Genomic DNA, 27,171 nt, shown 5'->3' on the forward strand with positions numbered 1-27,171 from the left:
CCCCTTTTTGACAATGTTGACTGAAATTCCACTACTCAAATAAGAAAACCAATCACACCATCAGACTCTTGGTGATATTCTGGTTCATTTCAGTATAAAGTTGACATGATTCTGACACTATGAAAATTTGGCTCCAAGGGAATCTTTTAGATTCCTCATCATTCTAGAAAGATTCCTCTTTGTAATTTCACTGAGATATGCTACTCAGATGATAAATTTGATGTCACCATCACACTCTTTGCAAAATTCTCATAAGAATGACTATAAAGTTGGCATTATTATGCTTCTGTCCAAAATCCAGCCTCCAAAAGAATCTTTTAGATTCCTCATGATTCCCTATGTCAAGGTTCCGCCTCAGTTTGCATGCTTGTGTCAAGGTTCCATATGACCTCAATTTTTTTGCCCACATCTACTTCCAATTTCTTTAATTCCTAAGCCTTTATATAAATTTCCCGGCAAGAATTACAATTCTTCCTGCTTGGCACCATGGTTTGTGGGTGATTGTTGGAATATTTAGCAAATAAAGAGGTTATGGGTTCAAACCCATGGACCCATTATTTTTTCTGACATATTTCTCTTAAAAAGCACGATTATAATTATCCATTGTTGGTAATTGAGCCATGTTTGGAGTTAATATAGTTATAACAATTTTTATTTTTATTTATTTATTTTTTATGTAAAAGGTATTTGGCTTTATACATGGTCAACGAACCATTTCATTGGTTTGTCTTTTAATAACATATGACTACGTTAATATAACCATTTTGCCATATAAAAATATTTTTGCTAATAAATTTGTTGCTTTTGATTTTTTGGCATTTGGTTTTTGTTTATAATGTATTTTTGGATTTTATATGATAACCATATTTCAATATATAATTTTTTTTTATATGATTTTAATATAAGGTTATTAAAATAATTGTTTTTTTGTTTATGAGATTATATATATATATATATATATATATATATATATATATATATATATATATATATATATCCTTTTTTTGCAGGGGAAAGAATTAATGATGGAGTTATATATGTCAATGGCTAGTGCGCTGCCATGTACCCATGGGTCCCACCTGTTGATTGAGATGTCATGTGGCACATTGTGGAACCCTCTTTTCCCCGTCTTCTCAAACTTTAAAATGCAATAAGTTGACTATACAGACCCAGATTGAGGCGTCATTTGCATCGCCTGAAATTTATCAAAGAAATCTTTGACATGACCATAGTTTCACTACAATCCAACATATGTGATTTTTGATCCTTTCTTGTGCCCTCTTGGATCTTTGAGTGTCTCTAGAGATACCTGGATCAATCACAATACTTGATAACAATTATAATGGCTTGAAAAGATTTGGTTTATTATTATAGATGAGCAGTATTTGGAGTTTTTCATATGATGCTTGATGGTTCATAGATATTTTTTGGCTTATGGATTGATTGTGATAACAATTAGGGTCTTGACTTGATAACTGATGATTTTCCTTGATGAGATAGTGACTTTCAATGATTAATGTTGAGATTAATTTGTATTGGCTTCATTGGCTTTGGAACATTGGTTGAAGTATAAACAATTGTGATTCAATGTGCAACAATCTCACCATGAATTGATGGAACTTATATGACTTTTTTGGATGTATGCATTCATATTCAGTGATAGAAATTACTCATGCTATGATCATAAGGACGAATTGATAAATTTTAATTGGATAGTGCTTAATAAAATAAAAGTCGTTGTAACTTGGTATTGGATGAGAGCTCCACCTGACACCTGGTCCAAAGAGTTTGTTACAATTTTATTGGAATTTTTTTTATGATTTTAATATTATTTTTGATCTGGCATCTAAATCTTGATAAGATGACTTAGTTTGTTTGATCACACAATATTGATTTGTGTAGGTTTGAGCATATTGGTTTGATTAAGTGTTATATTTGCAAAAATAATTATAGGAAGCAATCTTTTCGGGCTTGATATGTGTGCAATGAGATTTATCTCGTGAAGCTAGGCAGATGTGTTGATCCAAGGCTCTACTCCAGAAGTGGTCCAATGTATGACTTTAGTTCCAGCTTTATATACCGATTCTCTTTTCTTAAGAGGTGATGAGCCTCTAATGATGAAATGGAGTGGGATATGGCCTCTGAAGTTCGAAATAAAGAATCACGGCATGATGGATTACATTCTAAAGTTGGGAAAATAAAATATATATAGTGAAGCTATTAAAGAAAGAAGAAATGAAAATACTTGGACACTTTGACTGAATTTCAAGAATTTATGAAGAGATATTTAACGTGACTTAGCAAACAATAGTTGATTCAGGCATTAATGGTATGTGTGATCACCCGTCCATATATTCTGAGTCAATTCATGATTGAGTCTCTTCATACACATTGAGTATCCCCTGAGCACCCTTCAAGATATTTGCATGGGATGATCATTTTTTGGTCTGGGATATTCTTCTTATGATATGTGACTAAAGACATAGTAATGTTGATCTGGATGATTATTAATAATATAAGCACATCTTTGTGCTAACTTAGTATGATATCTTCCATGACATTTTTGGATGAGAAGTTCGTAGCTTTAAGCATGACTGAATTTGAGTACAATGTTGTTGGCATAACTAGCTGTGAGGCGGGTTGAAGAAGCTCTTTGGGGAGCTTTTTATGTAGGCTCTAGATATGATAGGGATAGACTCTGATAATAATTAATGGGACCTCATTGGAAAATAATCCCATATATAGAGGATACCAAGATATCTTTAGTTGGTGTCGTTGTACGAGAAAATCTTAGGCTTGTAGTTGTTGGTTCCGTAAGAGGGAGGATGAATAAGTTATATATATATATATATATATATATATATATATATATATATATATATATATATATATATATATATTTGAGATGGAAGGCTCTTGGGGTTGAGAGGTATCTAGATAATAGGGTCATAGATGTTTCTCCCTTATCTAATACACATAGGGTTGGATATTTTACTCCCGTATCTCGGTCTTTGTAGAGTATACCCTAGTTGGCATCATACCCACAAGCTAGTCTTGTTAGGATTACTGCTCCCCATTTTTCCAACTGGTTGAGAGTGTAATTTGGGGTGTACAACCCAAGTTGATTGTGATGTAGGTGTTCTACCACATTAATTTTGAGGGTCATTGTTGGTAAGATCGGTGAGTAAGAGGATGGGTTGTGATATGATCCCTTATATCAACTCTTTCTCGATATGGGGTTGAATGTGTTTTGATACCCCATGAAGTTCTAGTTGAAATGTGCTCCCCGATGTGGTTCCAGGTTGAGAAGGGCTCCTTGATGACAATATCTCTAATTTTTCTTGGGTGGTAGCATTGGTTTCCCCACTAGTAGCAATTCTGGGTTGATATGTGCTCCTTGATGTAGTTTCAGGTTGAGATGTGCTATCTAACATAATAGAGGGTGGTAGCTTAGGCTCCCCTCCAATGCCAAATTCTTATTACTTTATATTAAAGAATGTTCACCATATAAGAGGAGACAATCAAGATATAAGTATTAATAAGAAAGAGATGAGCAGTGATTACATTTGACATTGAGATACTTGAGATTGGATATGATTTGATGATATGGTTCTTGTGATGATTACATGATGCAGTTGCAATTTATCCCTAGATGAGAGGCAATGTTAACTTGGTAGTTCAATAACAAATTTCAACCATGGGACACGATTCTTGTTTTTGAGAGCACCAATTTTGACTATTGAAGTGTTCAATTTGGATAAGGGAAAGTGTTTTTTCAAATTAAATCCCACATGTGCATATTTGATTAGGTCGACCCTAAATAAAATTGAACACCATTGGAAGGATATAAATACAAGTAACCTCAAACTCATTTTGACATGATCTTGTATCATTCTTATATTTTGTTTCTTGATTTTGGGTCACACAGGTCCGAGGAAGGTTTGTGAAGATTGACTTGCATAGGTTTGAAATTGTAGGGTTCGAAGCTTGAACATGTGTTCTAGGGTTTTGGTTCTCAGCTGTAGGCATGCAACTGGGAATTTTTAGTTATAACCATAGGAATACATGCCTATGCGTAGGGTTGAATTGTTTCAAGCACACACAAGACACTCTCTCTGTGCGGTTGGGACCTAGGGTTTGGTTTTTTAGGTGACCAATGTTAATGTCAATTGACTGTAGATGGTGAGAGTTGATCGCAAGCTTTTGAGTCAAGGTTTTGAGTATTAGCATTTCTAGGTTCATTTCATGGATGTTGATTAGTTGATTTTGCTACATAGGTTTATGATTGTAGATATGGATTATTGTACTGTTTTTTCTTAATCATTCAATGATAATCCAATAAGAAGAATAATTTGAGAGGGTTTTCCCCATAATGTGGTTTTTCCCTAGTTTTTTACCAATCCTGGTGTCTCTATGTGTGAATGATTTTGTTCTATTGTTCTTTTATGTTCCGTTGCATTGATGATGCCATTGTTCTTTATACATAATTGTATATGTTACTAAATAATTTTGTAAAATTGAATAATGATTTGATGCTATGGAGTGATTTAATGTGTAAATGAAGAAATGCAATTATCAAAGAAAGTAACAATATATCCCAAAAAAAAATTAACAACCATACCTTGATTTGCAGGAACCAACATTCTCTTCCTATCATATTTCTTTCTTATACATTTTCAAACTTAAATTGATAGGAATCTTCTTTAAATTATTCCTTTACAGACTTCTTCATGTCTAATCTAATTGGATCTTCCACAAAATCTCTTATGCTCCCTCTCAAATATGTTATGGGAACAAGTTCTTTACCGACTCTTCTAAGTTACTTTAACAATTGAGTTCTAAATTTAAACACATCTACAAAGTCTCCATACATCAATTCTTTAACCTTCTTTCAGTAGTGAAACTATGTATCCACTATGCATCTCTTCATCAAATCTAATTTCAAGACAATTGATCACACACTATGTTCTATGCTCATTTTTATTTCATATATCTTTGATCTCACCCACTTTTCCCACACACATCTGATGTTGCACTACACTTCTCAACTTACGTGTGTGTACTCTTCTTAGAAATGCACTCGTAGTCCTCGGCAATTTTCTATCACTTCAACGATCCATACAACTTTCCATTCAAGCACTTCATCTTATGTAGATAAAATCTCTTATGAACTTCTTTTCATTCCTTACACCTCCATACATTTCACTTTTAGGGTCACTAAAATGAGTTGACTATATTTGTATTTATAAATGGTGTGAGAAAAATTTTAGCTCCATTAACTTGGTTATGGTTTTATTTACCTTCAACACCCTTCATCATGACCAAGCACTATGACTTTTAGCTTATTGAATTTTATAATGTATATAGTATCTAGGCCTTTTCAATTGCAAATGCTTTGTTACATAGGTAGATCAAGGGATGCTCAAATTTCCCTTTATTCACCTTTAGATCTAAGTGTTGAGCACTAAGCTCCTCGTGACCTGGGTTGGGACATTATCCTTAATTAACCACTCTGATGTATCTAGGCTTGGGGCTTAAATGTAAATCACTTAGTTTTATCCAAACTATATGGCCATATACCTCTTTTTGCATGGAACCACATCACACTAAAACTTTGACAAATATCCCTCTTCCCTTAAATTTAGGATCCAGATCATATTCTAATGAGCACACTTGCTTCACACCTGGATGGATGGATACCTGGATGATTCTATTTCCTCCACTTGTAACCTCGTTGTTGGAACCTTGACTTGATTTCCTTAACATGAATATGGCTTTAGGTCATTTTCTCATAACAATGCATTAGTTATCATCTAGATCACCATATGCGTAGTTGACTTTTCCTACTCTTGGGTGGTCGAATAACTTCGTAAGGCCCCAACTAATATTGGTCCTTTTCATAATTTTGATGCAATTTCCTTCATTAGGGGAATTTCGAGGTCTAAAATGGGCCTCGTAAGGAAATTATAAAATAATAGTGGAAATAATAAAATAATATTAGATTACATCATCAAATTTTAGAGGGAAAAATGAAAAAACTATTTTTTCAACTCATATTTTCAACTTATCTCCCTAAGGGTTTACTCAAATTTCAAGTGGAAGCACTCATTGGATGCATAATTTGATTCCTCATCCAAGGAGTCCCATGTTTCATATTTTTTATGGACCCCACTACACAAAAAATGGCAAATACATGAAAAACGTTATTGCAATAATGTTTTTTCATGTATTTGTCATTTTTCCTGTAGTTGGGTCCATCAAAAGTATGCAACCTTGGCACTCCTTGGATGAGGAATTAATTTTTTCATCCAATGAGTACTCTGGCTTGAAATTTGAGTAAAACCTTAGGGAGATAAGTTGAAAATACGAGTTGAAAAAGTAGTTTTATTATTATTTTTTTTTAATATTTTTACTTTTTTACTCCAAAAGTGGTGAGTCATCCCTGATGGTTGACATCATCATCTTGAATCCTATTGGTCCTTATAAAGTTTATTTTGGTTGTACATTTTTCTTTGGAGGTCCATTTTAGACCTCAAATACATAAGAAAGCTTCACCAAAACACTAACTTACCACAAATGTTGAGACATTAGACTACCACATAAGATGCCATTTCATTTTACAAATTAGCATATTTCCACATGGTATTATATATGGTTTCTATAGAAAATCCTATAGATTCACAAGCTCATGTAATGTACTAAAGCAATAGATAAGAAACTACTTCTACTATCAACCAACGGAATCCAATAGATCGATGAAAACAATAATTGACAAGATGAAGATAATGAAATACACATAAAAAAATAAGCATCTCGAGAAACCCATAGCTCAAAACCCTACTATATGTATTGCGTATATCAGAAATCCAAGATGATAATATAATGCTTGTTCTCCCAATAACAATCCCAACACTCAGTAAAATGAATCTACAACTGACAGGAAAACTCTTGGCCAACACTTAGTCAATTCTTTTGCTCTCTAAGTCCCTATTTCCTTGTACAATTCCTATGGTTGATCAACCCATATAATGGGAGGCAAGTGCATCCAAAAATGCACAATCCCTTCAAGGTTTAGTTCCTGATTGTACGCATGATCTATAAAACGCAGTAAATCATACAATTGATAGTACATTGTCCCTTCACTCTAGTCTCAACTGGGTCTTTCTTAGAATCAGCATGCATGAGTTTATGATGAGGGAATCTTTGGTTAACTAGAGTAGCATTGTTAATGCATTAGTGTACCAACTAACTGTTAACTCACTATTAGTTCCTCAAACAGTTTGGAACTAATTTAGCTGAACTTAACTTAATAAACCAAGTTATCGAATTACAACTCATACTTAACTCATCCTAGACCCCTATAATATAGGGAGAACATATAAATTACTTCAAAAATACTTCCAACTCGAAATTCTTAAGCTAATTAATTTAATTAAACTTAATTAACTATTTACAAGTTGCTATGAGAATAGAATTCGATTTTAGTTCACAGTTTAATTCAACGACGGATTAAACTAGAATTTCCTGTTTCCATTTATCAATAGTTTCAATGTGTCAGGGTACCTTCTATGTGTCACCTACCACCTATCCAATTCACCACCCAAGTATTCCAAAAATAAGTGCCATGTGTCAGCTCCTCATGTTTCCATTTCTCTTTGCCACCTACCACACCACCTATACTCCCACATTGTACTTAGTGTTAGGTCCCCTATAATACTAGTGTATCCCCCATATTTGTATTGGTGTGTCCCTTACAGCCACCATATTGTTATTATTGTGTCCCTTGTAGCCCCCATATTGCTATTTTTATTCCCCATAGAAACCCAATATTTTTGTTATTGTTCCCTTCAATTATTATTGTTATGTAGGATCTAATTATATTGTGACCCTTTAGACTGCTATATATACAGTGGAGGTATTGTCATTTGTATCATCAAATAATTGTTCATTTAATTGATGTATAAGAGGTTTCACCCTTGAAGAGGTTTATTTTCAAGTTGTTTATCTATATTTTCTTCTTTTTTGTAAATTGGTTGCATAACATTTGGCATAAAACCTTCGGATCCTAGGGTTTACTGCTTGTCACAAGTAATCTTGTCATTTTCACTATAGATTTATTTCTAAGAGGTGTCAGAAGCTAAAATTTCGGCCACTTGGATAAAACCTCTTGGTTAACTTCATGTAAAAAAATTCAAATCAGTTTTCTGTATATTTTTTGAGATATGATCTAAATAAGTTAGGGTTTTGGCATCCTCCAGAATTTAGTCTCAAATAGGTGATCTAGGGAAAATAATCATAAGTTCCTCTTTCAACATCACATTTCAATTTAGAAAGAAGTAACTAAAACAAAACAAACTATATTTTCTATTCCATCAATTTTAGGTTTGAACATTGAAAAAGTAACATGTGGCATCCCGTACAAGTTCGCTCTACTGAACCAGTCCACTATCACGTCATCATGGGAGATTTGACATAAGTCTACCTTGAAGAGTTCAATATTGGTTGGACTTGTGCAGTTGGATATAAGACTCAAAATGGTACCACAATATTTAATTTCATACCTTGGAAGGTCGAAATTATAGAGATACAACAATTTCAAGATCAATCTCCAAAAAAGTAGGAAGAAAAGTTTGTATTTTTTTCTAATTTGCATAAAATTTGTTTGAAAAAAATGTTTGAAGTGATTCAAGTGGCATAGTAAAGAATAGTTATCATTAGTTGGTTCAAGTATGCATCTAAATAATAAAATCTCTACCATGACACATGAAGAAGAGGACTAAATATAACATGATATATCAAAATTATGAGACCAAGTGCAACAAATTTCACTCTCACAAAGAGTAACCAAAAATTAAATGGAAGTGATGATGAATGTCAATATAAATGATTTAGAAGTAAATTAAAAGGGGACATGGATTGTTTGGAGGATGGTTTAAAAGAAGAAATGGGAGTTTTTAAGGTAGACATGGACACGATGAATGCCAAGTTGGAAGGATTGAAAAAGTTGTTGCAAGAAAGGCTTCCTAGTGGTGACAAGACAATCCATGAAAATCATGATGAGGAAGAAATAAATATGAATTATGATTTTAGAGACTCCAAGTTTGGGTTTAAGAAAAACCACATTCCAAAGATCGACATGAGGAAGCTTGATGGCAAGGATCCAATATCATGGATACTACAGATGGAGAAATTATTTTATCTACAATATGTGCAACACAAACAAAAGGTATGCATGCATTGCAACTTTATATTTAGAACCTAATTAGTTTGTGTGGTATCAATGGCCTTGTTCCTGTAAACCACTTCTAATTTGGTCAATTTTTTAAGGAAGAAATAGTAACACATTATGATGATACAAAGAGAAACATATTCTTTAGTCAATTGATAAATCTCAAATAGAAGAGTTCAATGGTGGAGCACATTGAGGACTTCCAAATATTTCATATCAAGGTAATTATTATTTTTGAGGTGCATATGATTGAAGTCTTAATAGTGAATTTAAAGGATAATTTACAACATGATGTTTGCCTTTGGGAACCTAATTCATTGGAGAATGCATTTAGGGTGGCAAGAAAAGTTGAAAGAAAATTTATGGGAAAAAAGACCTCTACCACTCACAACTATAAATATGGAAGTTTTGTTTCTCCTATCCTTCCACAACCTACATGGTTGATACCATAAAAACTGGAGGAAAAAAGAGTAAAAGGGTTTTCTACAATTGTGATAGAAAACACACTAAAGATCATAAATGTGTTGAGAAAAAGATGTTTTACATAGATTGGGAAGAGGAGGAAGAAAATGAATAATAAACATCAAAAGAAGAAGAATTACACTAGGAACGAACACTAGGGGCTGTAAAACAAGAAATGAATATGAGCATATCTTGTAATGCATTGGTAGGAATTACCACTCCTCATACTCTCAAGGCAGAAGGATATATCACGAAGAAAAAGGTAATAGTGTTTATTGATCTTGGTAATTCCCATAATTTATTCATTTTAAGATAGCCAATAATTTGAATTGCTTTATATACCCAACACTAGAGCGTCAAGTGATGGTTGCAAATGGAGGAACTATAAATTTCTCAAGGAAATTCTATAATATTAATACAACCATGGGGGAATATGTATTTAATAGTCCAATTATTTTCATTCCAATGGGTGTTGTTGTTGTTGTATTAGGAGTCCAATGGTTACAATATTTGGGGACAATAGATTTTAGTTTTCAAGAATTTTATTTTTATTTTTTTTATGAAGGAAGGGAAATTGAATTAAGGGGTGTTGCTAGGAAACTTTGTAATATAATCAACTCTAGTTGCATGATGCACTTTTGAAGAAGAAACAACAAGGTGTAATTACACAATTATGCTCACTATATGTTCAAACATCTAAGTCTCTCATTTCTCTAGACCTCCAAAAAGTCCTTGACAATCATTACAAGTTATTTGAGACTCCCAAGGGTATCCCACTTATTCATGATCATGATCATGATATTCACTTGGTTCCATGAAGTGTTATGCCAAAAAGAAAACCTTACAAATATCACTATGCCCAGAAAAGTGAAATTGAACGTATGGTTGCATAAATGATATAGACTAGTGTAATTCAATCTAGCCACAAAGTTCTTTCACTGCTCTAATAGTATTAGTACACAAAAATGATGGAGCATGGTAAATGTGTCCATATTACATGGAGCTCAACAAGATCATTATTAAAGATAAATTTCTCATTCCTGTAATTGATGAATTGTTGGATGAATTGAATGGAGAAATTTACTTTACCAATTTGGATCTTCATTTAGGATATCAACAAAATATAATGAAGATTGAAGACATTCTGAAAACAAGATTCAGAACTCATTAATGTCTTCATGAATTTTTGGTCACGCCTTTCAGCGTTACTAATGCATCTTCTAAATTTCAAGGTTTGATGAATTTTATTTTCAAGCCATTCCTTAGAAATTTGTTGTTAGTATTTTTGGATGATATATTGATCTACAACAACTCTTGGAAGGATCATGTTCAACATGTTGACAGGCTGCTCAAACTATTGGTAGAGAAGCAATTGTATGCAAAAGCCCCCAAATTTTTCTTTGGGGTATAGGAGGTGGAATATTTGGGTCATATTGTATCTCATGAGGGTGTTAAGGAAGGCCCTAACAAAATTAAAGCCATCAAGGAATGGAAAATCCCCACAACTTTAAGGAACCTTTGGGGATTTATCGGTTTGATAGGGTATTATTGTAATTTTGTTAAGAATTATGGTAAAATAACAAAATATCTAACAAAATTATTGAGGAAATATTCATTTTCTTGGAATCTAGAAGAAACTAAGGCCTTTGAACATCCTAAAGAGGTAATGTGACGAGCTCCAGTCTTAGCTATGCTGGACTTCACAAAAACCTTTATTATTGAATGTGATGCCAAAAGGAATGGAACTCATGTTTTTAATGCAAGAAAGAAGACCCATTTCCATTGAAATACATCCAATAATATTAAATAATTTACACAAACCCATTTATGAGAAGGAAATGATGTCAATTCTACATGCCCTAAAGTAATGTAATCCTTACCTAATGGAAGACACTTTGAGGTAAAAAAAAATCATGATAGTATTAAATACTTCTTGTAACAAATATTATATTCAGAAGATCAGAAAAAATGGGTCACAAATATGATGGGTTATGACTTTGAAATCATCTACAAGAAAGGGAAGAAAAACGTTGTTGTAAATGCACTCTCAAGAAAGGATGAGGATGTGGAGACATTCCTTTATGCCATTTCTATTATCCAACTTAATTTGATAAATGAAGCAAGGAATGAATGGAAGAATGGTAAATAAATTTGGACACTCATTCAAAAGTTGTAGCAAGATCCCAGTGCATCTGATACTTTTATCTGGAAAAATGATTCACTATGGTACAAGGATCACTAATCATATCTATTTAAGGATTCCAAACTCAAAGAACAAGTTATTTTGGAATTTCACAACTATCCTAAAGGAGGGAACTTCGGGTTTTCTAAAACTTACCATAGGGCCAAGAAATAGTTTTTTTTTGGATGGCCTTAAATGAGATGTTTAGAATTTTGTGGCCAATTCATTGGTTTTCCAACAAAATAAATTCAATATAATTAAAAATATAGGTCTTTTACAACCATTAGTCATTCCAAGTTAGCATTGGGAGGAGGTCTCAATTGATTTTATCTCATCAATGGTGGTAGTTGATAGACTTAGTAAAGTATGCACACTTTTGTGCTCTATCTCATCCTTTCAAAGCCAATATAGCCACTACTACATTTGTGGAAACAATTCAAAAATTACATCCAAATACAAAAATTATTGTAAGTGATAGAGATCCCATTTTCACCAAAAAAAATTTGGACAAAATTGTTTTTTTTTCTTGGTACTCAATTAGCTCATAGCTCATCTAATCATCATCAATTTGATGGGAAAACTGAGAGAGTGGACAATTTTTTGGAAGGAAATCTTCGTTACTTTTTATCTGATAAACAAACACAATGGGTCAAGTGGTTACCTCTAGAAAAATGGTGGTAAAACACTTCCTTCCACACTGCAACAAAAATAACCCCATTTATGGCATTTTACATATATACCCCACCATCCATCACATCATCCCTAAGGGATAATGCTAAGGTTCAAGTAGTGTAAGATCACATCAAGCATCAACATCAATTTCTCTAAATATTAAAGGAGAATTTGACTCTAGTGTAGAATTGAATGAAGAAACAAGCATATCATCATCACAACGAAAGAAATTTTGACATAGGTGATTGGGTATTTTTATGGCTACAACCATACAAGCAAATGTCATGCAAGAAATATATGAAGCATAATAAATTATCACCCAAGTAATGTCCCTTATAAGGTATTGCAAAAGAATGTTATTATGACATACAAATTGGAGTTATCTGCATCTTCATGAATACACACAGTTTTCCATGTTTGATGTTTGAAAAAGGTTATAAGTGACAAGTTTCCAGTTCAAACTATATCATCAGAACTTGATGAGGAAGGAAAAATCATATTAGAGCGTGAAGAAATTCACAGAAATAAGAATTTGACAGATACAAAATCAATCAATTTCATAATATCCCATTAAGTGGAAGAACTTATCGTGGAATATTTCACATGGGAAGATGAATATTTTATAAAGAAGAATCCAAAACTACTCAAGCATTAAGGACAACACATTTTTGAAGGAGAGGGGCATGTTAGGTTCCTATAATACTAATTCAGCCCCCATATTGTTATTTTTGTGTGCCTTGTAGCCCCCATATTGATATTTTTGTGTCCCATAAAAGCCCATTATTGTTATTATTGTGCCCTTACATTATTATTGTTGTGTAGGCCCTGATTATATTGTGACCCTTTAGAATCCTATACATACAAAGGAGGCATTCCATTTGTATCATCCAAGAATTATTCATTTATTTGATGTAAAGGATGTTTACCCCTTGAAGAGGATTATTTTCAAGTCGTTTATCTATATTTTCTAAAGTTTTTTGAATTAGTTGCATAACATTTGGATTCCACCTGCTGGCTTAGATAAATAAATTTGGATTTGGGTACCTTTCTAAGTGGTTACCTTGGTGCACCCCTAGATGCTTAGATGCTCAGATGAGAGAAGAAGAGCTAGATTGAATCCAATATCCACCTCGTGAAACTAAATTGGTGCATGTCTGGATATCTAGATTCTTATATTCCACTATGTGATGGTTCTTGAGTTGCAGATATTTGTTAACTGACAACAGGGAGTGTGAACTTTGGTTTTTGGCACTATTTTCCTTTCATAAAAAAGTTTGGTGTTTTATTTTGTTTTGTCCATTACAATGTTATGGATTGCACAAAACATCTCTTGCCAAAAAACTCCCCTTAACATCAATGATGAAAAATTCAACACGTGCATGTCATGTCCTTTGAGAAAATTACTCTTCCTCTTCCCAACCAAGTTTACAATATTCTTTGGTTCAAGTTTTAACCTCTCAACAATGCACTTCCCATATATATATATATATATATTTTACATCTCAACAAGATTCTTATATGAAACAAAATATCATTACTCAATATATTAGCATAAACCTTCTGTTCAATCCAAGTCTTAATTGAAAACCTTTGAGCCACTTCCTTAAACTCAGTCTTGGGGTGATGTGCCTTTACATTCAACTAAAACTTGTTCTTACTTTATAGATTTTATTAACATGAATTTTGAAAACTTGGGAATGAGTAATCATTAGGAGATTACAACTATGATATGTGGTTCACTACAAAGATATCCATGATTCCTCCTTTCGATCCTTTGGTCCCTTTGGTCCTAAATAAGTCCTCTCTTTTACTAATATCACCTTCCTCTCCCCTCCTCTCATTTTCCTTCCTTATGGATGTTATCTCTCACACATCCTTGGGGAAACCTACCCCTATGCTTTGGCCACATTGTTACAGTTGTTGGATAATTTGACCTTCATTCTCTATTTTTCTTCAACTACCCTAATATACTTGGGTCAACCCTTCTCCTTGTATCCCATCCTTTTCATTTTCATATTCCTTGGAATTTGTTTTATCCTTTGGTTGTGTATATGGTGACTTAATTATTCCTAGGCCATTGTTTTGAAATAGATGTTGTTGAATCATGCTTTAGATGGTGATTTCCAATCATCAGTGATGGTTCTAATGGTGCATTTTCAATGTTATTTCTTTTTTCCATTATTGATGTCACTTCACCATTATTGGTGTCGCTAGTGTTTCTTTCCAATAGAAATACATCCTCATTCCTTCAATAACGTCATATATCTATAAACTTCGATGGATATTCCTTTTGGAAGTTTGTGACTATATATCTAATAAAATAAAGTGAAACCTCTACTATGAAGATTAAATTACTTCAGATTCCAATTTTCTTAATTATCAATTTTCTAGTTATGCATGGAATATATAAAATGTGGAAAATATACAACAACAAATACAATCATATACCATCAACAACAGATAATTCCTTTTCTCCATGAAATACTTAAAGGAGAATACCTAGCTAGAAGGTGATGTTGCTATGCTCTCTTTTCTCTATATGGAAATCTTACAAGTACAAGGGAGAAGGAACTCTCTTTTGAGTTACTTGATACCTTTGGCTTGCTAGGTTGATACAAGACACTAGCCACAACTGTTTTCCTCTCTAAATACCTATTATAGTTGCTTTTCTCTATGATTAAACAAGATATAATAGTATAGGATGGAAACGCTACTCTCGCTAGAGGCTAAGTTTTAACATAGCTCGATAACCTACTAGGGGTCAATTTTGACTCCTTCAACTCTCAAGTAGAGTTACAACAGTAACACTTCTAGATTCTTCTTCAAGAGATAATGTGGCATCAACTCATACCATGTTGGTCAAACATGACAAGTAAACTTACATGAGGCATCAATTTTACATATGAAATCTAACTAATGTAGTTGTTACATTATTGGATAATTATCTAAGTGTAAAACAATATCTCAAAGTCATACACTTAATCAGGAAAGTTTCGACCCCAAAAAAACATCACTTAATGCCTCGAATTGGCTTCAAAATTTTTTAGATACTTTATAGGTATGTGGACATTTTATAATGGTGATTATTCTATAACTTTTCTTATGTCTACATGAATTATAGATGCTTGTGATCAATGTGAATGATCATCTCCTTCCCCAGAATATAGTGCTTCCATTGTCAGCATGCCTACATAATGGAGTACATCTCCTTGTCATACACGGGGTATCTATAAAAAATATTAATGAGTAGTTCACTATGATAGGACAACATATGTCCATATTGAGTGAGATTTAAATTGATAGCATAGTTAAAGCCATATGTCTCAATCTCAAATGGCTATTGCAGGATTGGTAGGGTGAGTACTAGTGTGAAGTAGAGGTAGTGTTTGATACCCTAAATGGTTTTTTGTTGTGATTTAAGCCACAAAACATTTTCTTTAACTCCATCTTTAGTCACTTTACATAAGGGCCAAGTGATATGAGATAGGTCCATCATGAAATTGTGGTAGAAGTTATAAAGGCTCAAGAAGCTATGGAGCTCCATTAGATTCATCAAGGCTAACTAGTATTGGGTTACTTAGATGTTGGATAGGTCCATAGGCACCCCATATTCATAAATGACATATCCAAAATACTGATTTTTCGGCATGAAAAATGAGCATTTCTCTATATTAGCATACAACTCAAGTTGCTGTAAGGTGTTAAGGTCAAGCTTAATGTGTTATGAATGTTCTCCCCAAGTTCTATTGAAGATGAGGATTCCATACAAATATAGGACCACAAAAGAGCTTATGAATGAAAAAAATATATCACTCCATCATCCTCATGAATGTCGTTGCACCAGTAATCAGGAAAAAAGGTATGATCAACCACTCAAAAAGGAATTCTTTAAATTTTAAGGTTTCCTTCCATGCATCAACTCATTTTATTAAAACTTGTTGGTGGCCTAACTTTAGATATATCTTACTAAAGAGATTGAGACCCTTAATATGATCAAGAAGATCGTCAATCTAGGGGATTACATAGCTATTCTTGATAATGAATTTATTTAAGAATCTATCATCAATATGTAGTCTCCATGTCCCATGTTTCTTCTACACAAACATAACTGGTCTCCTAAAAGATGAAGATCTCAATGAAATGTGGCCCATTTGGATGAGTTCATGGATTTTATGCTTTATTTTCTTATTCTCCAAAAGGATCACCAGATATCAAGTCAATTGAATGTCTAAGTTGGAAGAGCAGAGGCACACATACATGTGAAGTGAATATGCATCCCTCTACAATCTTACCCACCTTCTTATGCTACATAGGTAGGCTTCATGCTAAGGTTATGGTGTTCATAGTGAACTTCCTTTCGCCTTCTAAATGAAACATGAAGAGTTAAAAAAAATTCGTTCTATGATATTATCTTTCAACACTATTTTGTTAAGATCAATGAAATTTTAGTAGTTTAGACTACCCATAGTACATTGGAGATGACCTCCTATAGTAACGATGACACTACAAGGATGAAATCATAAAGAATGTGAAATTTAGATATATGAGGTTGTCTTAAAATAACATCACAAACTTTGAGTGGGGAAACATCACAAAATACCTCATCTTTGAATGAATTGATGCCATAGGACATTAAACATTGATGATTGACACAAATGTCTTGTCCATATCTCAACTAACCTATGATTCATGGTTAGGGTGTGGCATTAATGATAGGTTAAATAACTTTATGACCTTAGTTGAGATCAGGTTCTTCTAGCTCTCTATATCAATGATGAAATCTAATGGGGTCCCCAACACCCAAATATATGAATGGAAGAGGTTATCCCCCTTTTCAGGCTCCCCTAACTCTTCAAATTGGATATTTGTTCTCACAATGGTATCACAATGCTTTGCATCAATGATATTCTTTGCTTTATAATTTTCTAAATCAAAATTAGAGCCATATTATGTTTCCTTTTTTAATCTCTACCGACAACGATTATTTCAAGTGACATGCATTTGTGTCACGCAGGGGATTTTTTGGAACTCACACCACTTTCCAGTGTCCTTTCTCAAATTTTGATTGCCCTTCCTTGTTTGTGACATGGGTTGCTTATCTTAAGGTTATATCTCCTTGGTTTGTCCTTGTTCTATGAGTTAGGGCCACCTTTTTTCGAGGCTTCTACTGTGGTATATTTGTAGACTGAAACTTTTATTTATTCCTTTAATTAAGTTTCTACACAATTTTGACAACATATCAGTAAGTGGCTCTTATTGACGAGATGTCCAATAAATCCATCTTTGTTACATTAGATCAAGCACCACTTGAAGTCTCTAAAACCCAAGTTTGGGTGCAAGGAATCAAAAATATTAGTGTATTCTACAACTATTTGGTATCTCTCCCATCACAAAGTTGTCCATTATTGGTCATCATAATTCCCTATAGGGTAAAATTCCTCCTTGACGGGAATCAAGCAATGCCACAAAAATGGGTCTTCACTTGAATATTGTAGACTTTTCTTTGTTGTGTCTCTCCTAGTAACCTTCCCACCAATCACTGACATGGGGAAGGGATTTTACAAGAACGAAGGTGATTTGCTAATTATTAGATTTTTTTGGATCTAATCATATCCCTATAATAGATTTAACCATTTTTCAAAATCCTTTGTAACTATTTGGCCTTAAAATAAGGGAATATCAAAGTTAGCTTGTACCTTGAAGGGTGTCTTACCTTGAAAATTTTTAGTTGTTGAAGATGTCTTGGTAACTAGGCAATTGGTGCAGGATCTAGGAAAAAATGATCATCACCTCATTCCTCTATCACACGAGTCCTTCCTCAACCAATTACTTGACAGGATCTACTACTCTATCATGCATCTTTTATTCTACCATGGGAGGCCACTTGGGTCAATGAGAGAATTCATTCCAATGTGAAACTAGTTTGAGGCCCAACCCTTTGTACCCTAACCTTGTTGTGGAAGTTCATTGAGAAACAACAAGGAGTAGATTGCTGATGAGCCTGGGTATTTCAACAAGAATATTGCAACTCCCAAGGCTACTGACTTTAATTATCAACCCGGGGTTCATACAAACTTAAGAGGTATCAACATTATATGTGCATCATACAATGTGTCCTTCATTTTTTGTCATGACGTAATGCAGTGAATATACTGAAATCAAATCCTAAACTAATTGCAAAAAATGAAATGCTCAAAATGGAAACCTTAACCTATTGCAAGAAATAAAGTACAAGGAAAGAAACCTATTCTAATTGCATAAATATCATGAACTAAATGTAAAAGAAACTTAGCTTAACGCTATTTATCACATGTGATGATTTAAACTAACTCAGCATGGAGTCTCATCTAGGGAGTATTAACTACAATGTGCATGTGTTAATTAATAAATAAAAAGAACTATTTTTTTTTATCTTTTCATTTTATAAATGCAAATGCTAATCTTTCCTTGTTCTTTGGCAGGGGAGACAAGTGTGGAGGAAGAGGGCTACAATGGTTTTGATGGCTTGGAGGTCAAGTAGAGGCCTAATCCTATCTAAAATGATGATTTTTCTTAATTTCGGCTCAAAACAGGCCGCTACAGGATTTCCTACAGGATGTCTACATGATCCCCTGTTTAATTACAAAAAAAAAAGGCTGAAAGCTTATTAAGTGGTATAGAAGGTGGAATGGAGATTGGGAAAGGTGGATAATGGAAGAATAAGGCATGGAGGTGGTGGACACTACCCAAAAGTCAAGAAAGGGCTTCAAGATGGGTAGATTTGCTCAATGGAAATGGCAAGTTTTGCCTATAAAACAAGAATTTGGATTGAGACTTTAGTGGATTGTGGCAACATGGGTGGATGAGTTGAGATGAGGCCTCCATACAATGTTGAAGCTCCTACAATAAAAACATTATTGTTTTCATCTATCCAAAAATTCATCTATACATGAGAAATATTTATTAAATAATAGAACATTACTAGCCTAAAATCCAAAAATTCGAGAACTAATGAGCTAGTAAATCTATCACATGCCTAACCTAATCAAGTTAAAATGAAATGGGATAAATTTTGTTATTAAAGATATTTTATTTTATTTATCTAATGCAAGTGGAACCAATTCAATTTAATCTTGTTATCATGCTCTAAAAAATAGCAGAAATTTATTGTTCTTTGCTACAAAGGAGTTCCAGAAATCTAGATTTGGTTATAAGAAGACTAATCCAAGCAGCTCAATGATTACTATGACCTTCTAAATCTTTTCCAAGGATGAAATGATGCTTTTGATCCTGCAAAATAACTTACATAAACCATTTAACCCAGTCCTACAACAAAAAATCATTAATGCTAAATGTAGAAATAGAAAGAAACAAAACCAAGAGATACATGTGAATAAGAAGTGAAAAGAAGAAAATAAAATGATACAAAAAGGGCTCTGAGGCTCTTCGGATGGCCAAGCCCAAGGAAAAATAGAGAATTATGGAGGAGAACAAGATTTAGAAGCTAAACATGACACCAATCTTCGTTATTTTCAATAATACAATTACATCCTTGCAAGAAAATACAATGGGACTGCAAAAATACGAGTTCTCTCGATAAGAAGAGTAATAAAAATCTATCTCTAGAGGAAAATTCGAATTCATAATTATACAAAATGACTAGGAATCATTCCTCGTGAAAGGAGGAATATTTACCCACCAAAATCCCTTGATTAGTCGATCTGGTTCCCAATACCAAGAATCCACATTAAATGGCAGGGAACACATTCCTAGATTTTCTCAATCATTGGAGTTCCACAATATGTGCCATAATTCCATAATATCCTGTTGAATTATTATTTAATATTGATCCTCCTGTTGTAGGGAGAAAGTCCCTAAATTATCTATTCCTCCAAATCTTCATAATCTGCCTAATAGTCTCATAATATTCCACAAAAATAAATAATATTAGGCACAAATATGCAATTATTCATAAACCTTCCTAATGAATATATTAAGGTTAAATATACATTATCTAATGTTAAAAGAGAGGTTAAATGTGTTGAAGGATGGTTAGATGGGCCTTAATTTATGTTTAATTTAAAAGCATGAGCCTTAATTTATGTCTAATTTAGAGGCCCATCATACCCCCCCACTGAAAGTGTTTCTCATCCTCTGAGAAAATTAGTGAGCTCATTGTGCCTCATTCATGGCCTTAGTGGCCTCTCTCTTGTGCATTTCTCAGTCCTTTTGTCTTGAGAATCTTGGTTGTAAGTTCTGCAAGGACAAGCCCAAAATGCAGGAATTTATAGGGTAAGTTCCTCAGATAGAACACCAAAGGACACTGCTCACAAATAGATCACAGATCAATACACCAGTATTCTTGATGTGGTTAAAACCCTCAAAGAGGGAAACATTCCACGGCCTAAGCCAACATGGCCACTTCAGGCAATTTATTAATAAAATAAAGAAAATTTACATAAGCTCCTCTCATGAATGGTCACCCTACAAATGACCCTTCGTGCTCTTTAAATAGAGATCATGGACAAATTGGGTTTTAAGTCATGGATCAAGTGTCAGTAATACAGAGGAGAGAATGAATCGTCAGATCACTTCATGTCTAGAACATATCATGACTGTCAAATTGTAAGTTACAAATGTACATAGTAAATAAACACACTTTACCTAACTCTACACTAGACCAAGTTATACTTAACTTTCCTATGTGCCGAAATATCCTAACATCCCCCCTTAAGAATAACTTGGGAGGATTGAAGGATGTATAAATATGACACAATAGGAGAAGGAAGGAGGCATTAGAAGCTATCCCCCCTTAGTGACAAATTCCTGAACTCCAACCATAAACCGAAGTTTAGTAAACTTTGCCTCTGTGAGAGCCTTTGTAAAGATGTTTGCAACTTGATCAACGGTTGAACAATATTGCACTTCAAGAACATGGTCATGAATGATATTTCTGATGAAGTGCATGTGTAGTTCAATGTTTTTTCTACACTGATGTTGGACTAGATCTTTGCATAGTTGAATGGCACTTTGATTATCACACCAAAGTGTAGTCCGATGTTGTTGCTGAAAGCCAAACTCTAACAGGATCTAACGAAGCCACAGGCCTTCCTTATTAGCTTCGATGGTGCCACGATATTCTAATTCTATTGGAGAAAGAGAAATGACACTTTTTTTCTTGCAAGCCCATGTGATAGGTCCAGAACCAAGAGTGAAGACATAACCTGCAGTAGACTTCTAATCATCAGGGTCACCATCCCAATCAGAATCAGTGAAACCAACCAATAGAGGAGATTCTTCTACATTGTAATGAATCCCAAACTGAACTATACCTCGAACATAACGAAGTATTCTTTTTGTTTCTTTCCAATGACTTTCATGTGGGTTTTTCATAAACCGAGAAATAAGGCCAACAGTAAAGGAAAGGTCGGGACGGGTATGGGTCAAATAGAAAAGTTTTCCTATAACCTTACAGTATAAGATAGCATCAAATTCAAGGGAAGTATAAGTGACTGAAATTTTGGCTCCATACTAAAAGGTAGAAGGGGCTAGCTTACATTCGTCCTTGTGAAAGTGGCATAAAAGATCACAGGCATACTTGGACTAGGAAAGGGAAATACCTTCTTTGGATTGCAAGACTTGAAGACCGAGAAAATAATGCAAGTTTCCTAAGTCTATCATTTCAAACTACTTTTTAAAACTAGACTTCACATGGTTTATAAGGTTTGGATCACTACAAATAAGGATAAGATCATCAGCATAAAGAACAAGAATGATAAGAGACTTACCCACTTTCTTGTTGTAGACAGTATTGTTAGAATGACACCTAGAAAATCCAATATCTAAAAGAAATCTATCCATTTTGGCATACCAAGCCCTAGGGGCTTGCTTGAGACCATAAAGGGATTTCATAAGCCGACATACAAGGCTGGAGTCTGTTTGTATAAATCCCGGAGGTTGTTCAATATAGATTTCTTCAGGCAAGTCCCCATGAAAAACGGTAGATTTAACATCCCTCTGATGGACTTCTCATTTGAAAGAGGAAGCAAGGGAAAGAACAAGGTGGATAGAGTTCATTTTGGCATTAGGGGAGAAGGTTTTAGTATAGTAAATTATTTCAACTTGTGAAAAGTCCTTAGAAATGAGACAACCTTTATGTTTATAAACTTTTCAATGTGGTGCATACTTGGTTATGTAAACCCATTTTCATCTAACAAGTTTTCATCCCTTTGGAAGACAAACAAGATCCCATGTATCATTTTCCAATAATGAATGATATTCTTCATTCATAGCTACGTCCAAATCTAGATGGCCTAAAGCTTCGGCAAAGGTGTCAGGATCATAATTCGTTGAAGCTTGAGCCAGTAAAGAAGAGACTCTATCAAACTCAGAACATGTACATCGCTGATTTGTAGGACCACCTGCAAGAGCACCTACTACATCCTGAGTAGCACAAACCCATTTTGGAAGATGAGGAGCTGAAGGAGGATCTTGAGAAGGTGGGGGAGGGTTATCATCCTTGTTTTCATCATCTAAATAAGAAATATTTCTAGAAGTAGAAGGCATAGAGAGAGGTGGCACATCTGTCGAACTAGGCTCGTAGGCCAGTATATTTTAAGCAAACTTTACATCTCTTCTAATGATAACACTTTTGGACTTAAGTGGAATAAGTTTATTACCTTTGACATCTTCAGAATATCCAACAAAAATAAATTTTTCAATCTTAGGTTCTAAGGCTTTATGTTTCTCATCAGGAATTTGGGCCCATACTTCACTTCCAAAAACATGTAAGTGACTTACATCTAGTTTAACTGAGCTCCATGCTTCTTCTGGGGTGATATTATTTAAAACCTTAGTAGGAGTGTGATTTACTATGTGATTTGCACAATTAATTGCTTCTACCCAAAAATTAAGACTAAGTCCTTTAGATTGAGGCATACAATTAGCCATTTCCTTTAAGGTGTGATTCTTCCTTTCAGCTACACCATTTTGTTGTGGAGTATATGGAATAGTATGTTGCATTTGAATTCCATGCTCAGTCCAAAAGTTGATGAGTTTATTGTTAACATATTCTACGCCATTATCATATTTAAGCTTAAGAATTTGATGTCTAGATTGTGCCTTAAAGGCCAAGAACATGTTAAATACTTCACTCTTGAGTTTTAAGAAGTATACCCAAGTGCATCTGGAGAGATCATCAATGAAAGTTAAGAAATACTTGTAGCCAAAGAATGAAACAACTGGAAGTGGACCAAATAAATCACTATGCACAAGTTGTAAAGGGGATGAGGCATGCCAAGAGGCATGTTTTTCAAAACTATCACGATGATGTTTTCTGAGTAGACATCCGGAACAAACACTATCTTTGCAAGATATCATAGGAAGACCTGTCGTCATATTTTCATTACATAGATTTTGAAAGGAGCAATAGTTTAAGTGACCAAATCACTCATGCCAAAGTTTTCTCACTTCATCATTATGAGCAAAAAATGTTGAGGGAAGAGTTGCTGACCCAAAGTTGTTAAACTTATACAACTTTGTAGAATCATTAGCAATGCAAGTAGCAAGAATCTATCTAGGATCTCTTAGGTCCTTAATTACAACATCATGAGGTGAAAATTCAATGATTTTATCTTCACTTGAATGAGTTATCTGATATATAGATAGAAGGTTGCATGATAAGGTTGGAACACATAATACATCATTAAATTGACCATTGTCTAGATGAACAGTTCTAGTCCCTACAACACTAAGAGATCTATCATCACGAACATATATATTTTTGGTGTTACAATCATTTAAAGAAGAAAACATGGATTTTTTTTTGGTCGTGTGATAAGAACTTCCAAAATCAATGAGCCACTAATGAGAATGAGAAGAAGAAGATGCATTTAGTGCATAACCAGACTGAGATTCTTGACAACCACATGTAGAAAGTGCTATTCCTGAAGATGAATTTGAAGTTGAAGAATTCTCCAAATGGATGTTATGCTTCTTCATTGTTGCTTCCAAGGCTTCCATCTTCTTAAAGTATTTGGATTCTAAGTGACCATCTCGATTACAAAAGTTGCAATGTCTATCAATATTCTTCCCTTCGTTTTTATTTACCTTATCATTTTTTTGAATTGATTTTTCATCTGATACCGAAATTGCTTAGGACCCTTGTTTGGTTTAGGACCATTCTTTTTAAGATACTACTTCTTAGGATTCTTTGAATCTGGTTGTTACTTGGAAGTGAAGGATTTCTTAGAAGAGTTTCCAAGATTAAGAAGACCAAGATGTAAGAGTTTTTCTTGTTCTCTTATTAAAGAATCACAAAAGGCATCAAAAGAGGGGGACCTGTAGTCTTTTCCTTGAGAAATGAAGGCTTCTCTAGTAGAATGGAAGGTGGAAACAAACACAGAGTAGGGTGGTCCGAACTTAGTAAGAATGGAATAGATAAGGCTACCATCTTCTTTCTTAACCTTAACACCTTCCAAGAGAAGTCAAAGGGTCTTGAAATTGGACAAAAAATCTTCAATGGAAGAAAAATTATTTGGGTCCAACGTAAGCAACTCATTTTCGAGTTGATGAGCTCTAATTTCATTTTTAATTCCAAAAACATTGGTGAGTTGTTTCATTGCTTCATTAGGGGTATCAAGTTCTACGATATGGAATCTAAGGTCTGGAGAAATAGACATCCCTATTAACCCATGTGCTTGATATTTCCTATTTTCCCATTTGGCTAACTTATCTTCATCTTTAGGTTTAGTTTCTTGGCCGGAGGCTATTCTGTAAACACCTTTACCTCTAAGTAAATCCACAATGTAGGACCACCATTGGAAGTAGTTGGGTTGTCAAGAATAACTTGGCATGGAATTTCCATTTTAATAGGAACTGAATCTCTAGATGTTTAAAATAAGTGTTGCAATGGAAATATCTCGAAAAATTAGGCTGATTAAAAAAAAACGGCTCTGAAAATGGCTTCCATGTGAAGAGGATATGGTTTTTTGAGGAAAAGTTGTTGAAGATGCCAACGAAGTGTGTGAATCTATAAAAATTAATGATAATGTTATATTTAAAAAGAAAAATCCCCCCCTCCACGCCCCCCTCCCCCCAATTTCCAAACTTAATCTAATTAACTCACTTTGAAAAAAAATTATGTAACCCACTTATATAAATAAGTGAAAGTCACTTTTACAATGGTACTTTATGAGCTACTCACTAAATTGTAACTTAAATAAAAGAGAAATAGACTTTAGAATTATAAGTGACTCACTTATTATAATGGGTGAGAACACTTTTACATAAAATAAATTTAAAGCATAAGTTACATATGCTTTTTGAAAAAGTAACTCAACAAAAAGAGAGAATTGAACCTAAAACCTCTATTCTCATAAAATAAAACCAAGTGAGCTAGTTTAAAATGTTAGTAATTTTTGGAAAAGAGGAAGGGTTTTTTTTTTTTTTAGTCACTAAATCTTTGGGGTGAGTGCTTACTGTTGGTCGCTTTAATTGTTTTCACAATTCGAGCTCCACATAAATTGTCAACCCGAGAAGGTCTTTTTATTCCAAAGGTAACAGCGCACTGTATGTGCTCAATTTCAAAAGCAGTTCAATGTTGTAGTAAAAGAAAGTCACACACAATTGTTAAATTCAGTAATCTATCAATTCACAGTCTACTTAATTAAAGCTGAAGTCAATTAACTTATAGCAGACACGATTTCTCTGTTACAGCAAAAGGAAAATAAATGTATAAAGAAAGAAATCATTCAACTATAGCAGGAACAGGACCCTATTCCTTGGTGGGAACTTCAGCACCTGCTGCCTGGCACTAATCACACTGCAAAAGAAGTAACCTTAAGAGGTCAAGACCCTATTCCCAGGAACAGGAATCTTCAGCACTTGGCCTCTCTGTTCTAATCACACTGCAAGTAAAAGAAAGCAATCAATGGAGCAAGACCCTATCCCTCTGTACCGGGATCTTCAGCACATGCTCTCATCATCCACTCGTGCAATCAATACATGTAGCGCTAAGAAACAGAGTATCACAAACCATGTAACTAGTGTTTCAGCAACAGAACTAAACACAACGCAAATACATAAGAAATGAACAACTACAGGAATGAAGGGGTGAATCTTGTGAGGAAGGCGGGCCCTTTCCTTCTCACAAGATTCCCCAAGAGAAAGAATTAAACTGGAATGCTCAAAACAGGTCTTTATTCATCTGTCTAGAAAACTGGTACATACAAAAGAGGAGACTAGCTCCTGTCTCACACGATGCTGTTCTCAAAATTACAATTTTATCGATCCCTTCTAATGATGATGTCTCCTCTTTTTAAAGAGGAGGCATCATTTACAATTTTACACAAGAACGAAGATCTCGATTCTGTTCTAAACAAAACTATTCTGTTCTTTCTTAAAAAGAGATACTGTTACAACCGAGACAACAGAAATGCTATCTTCAAGATGATTCAGGTAACCGTATCTTCTGGCTGCTGCTATTATCCACAAAAAGTTCTTCCAGAATCGCAAAACGCATAGCGGGAGTTGCGTGCTTTGACGGTTGTTTCAGCAACTGCGTTGGCTGTTTCAGCAACGGGACAGCTGTTTCAGCAATGGAGTTGACTGTTTCAGCAATGAAGTTCAGCTGTTTCAGCAACGACCG

Source organism: Pinus tabuliformis, chromosome 1_1 (genome assembly GCF_031772625.1).
Source record: "Pinus tabuliformis cultivar Carrire ecotype Pingquan chromosome 1_1, CPIR1, whole genome shotgun sequence".
Lineage (NCBI taxonomy): Eukaryota > Viridiplantae > Streptophyta > Pinopsida > Pinales > Pinaceae > Pinus > Pinus tabuliformis.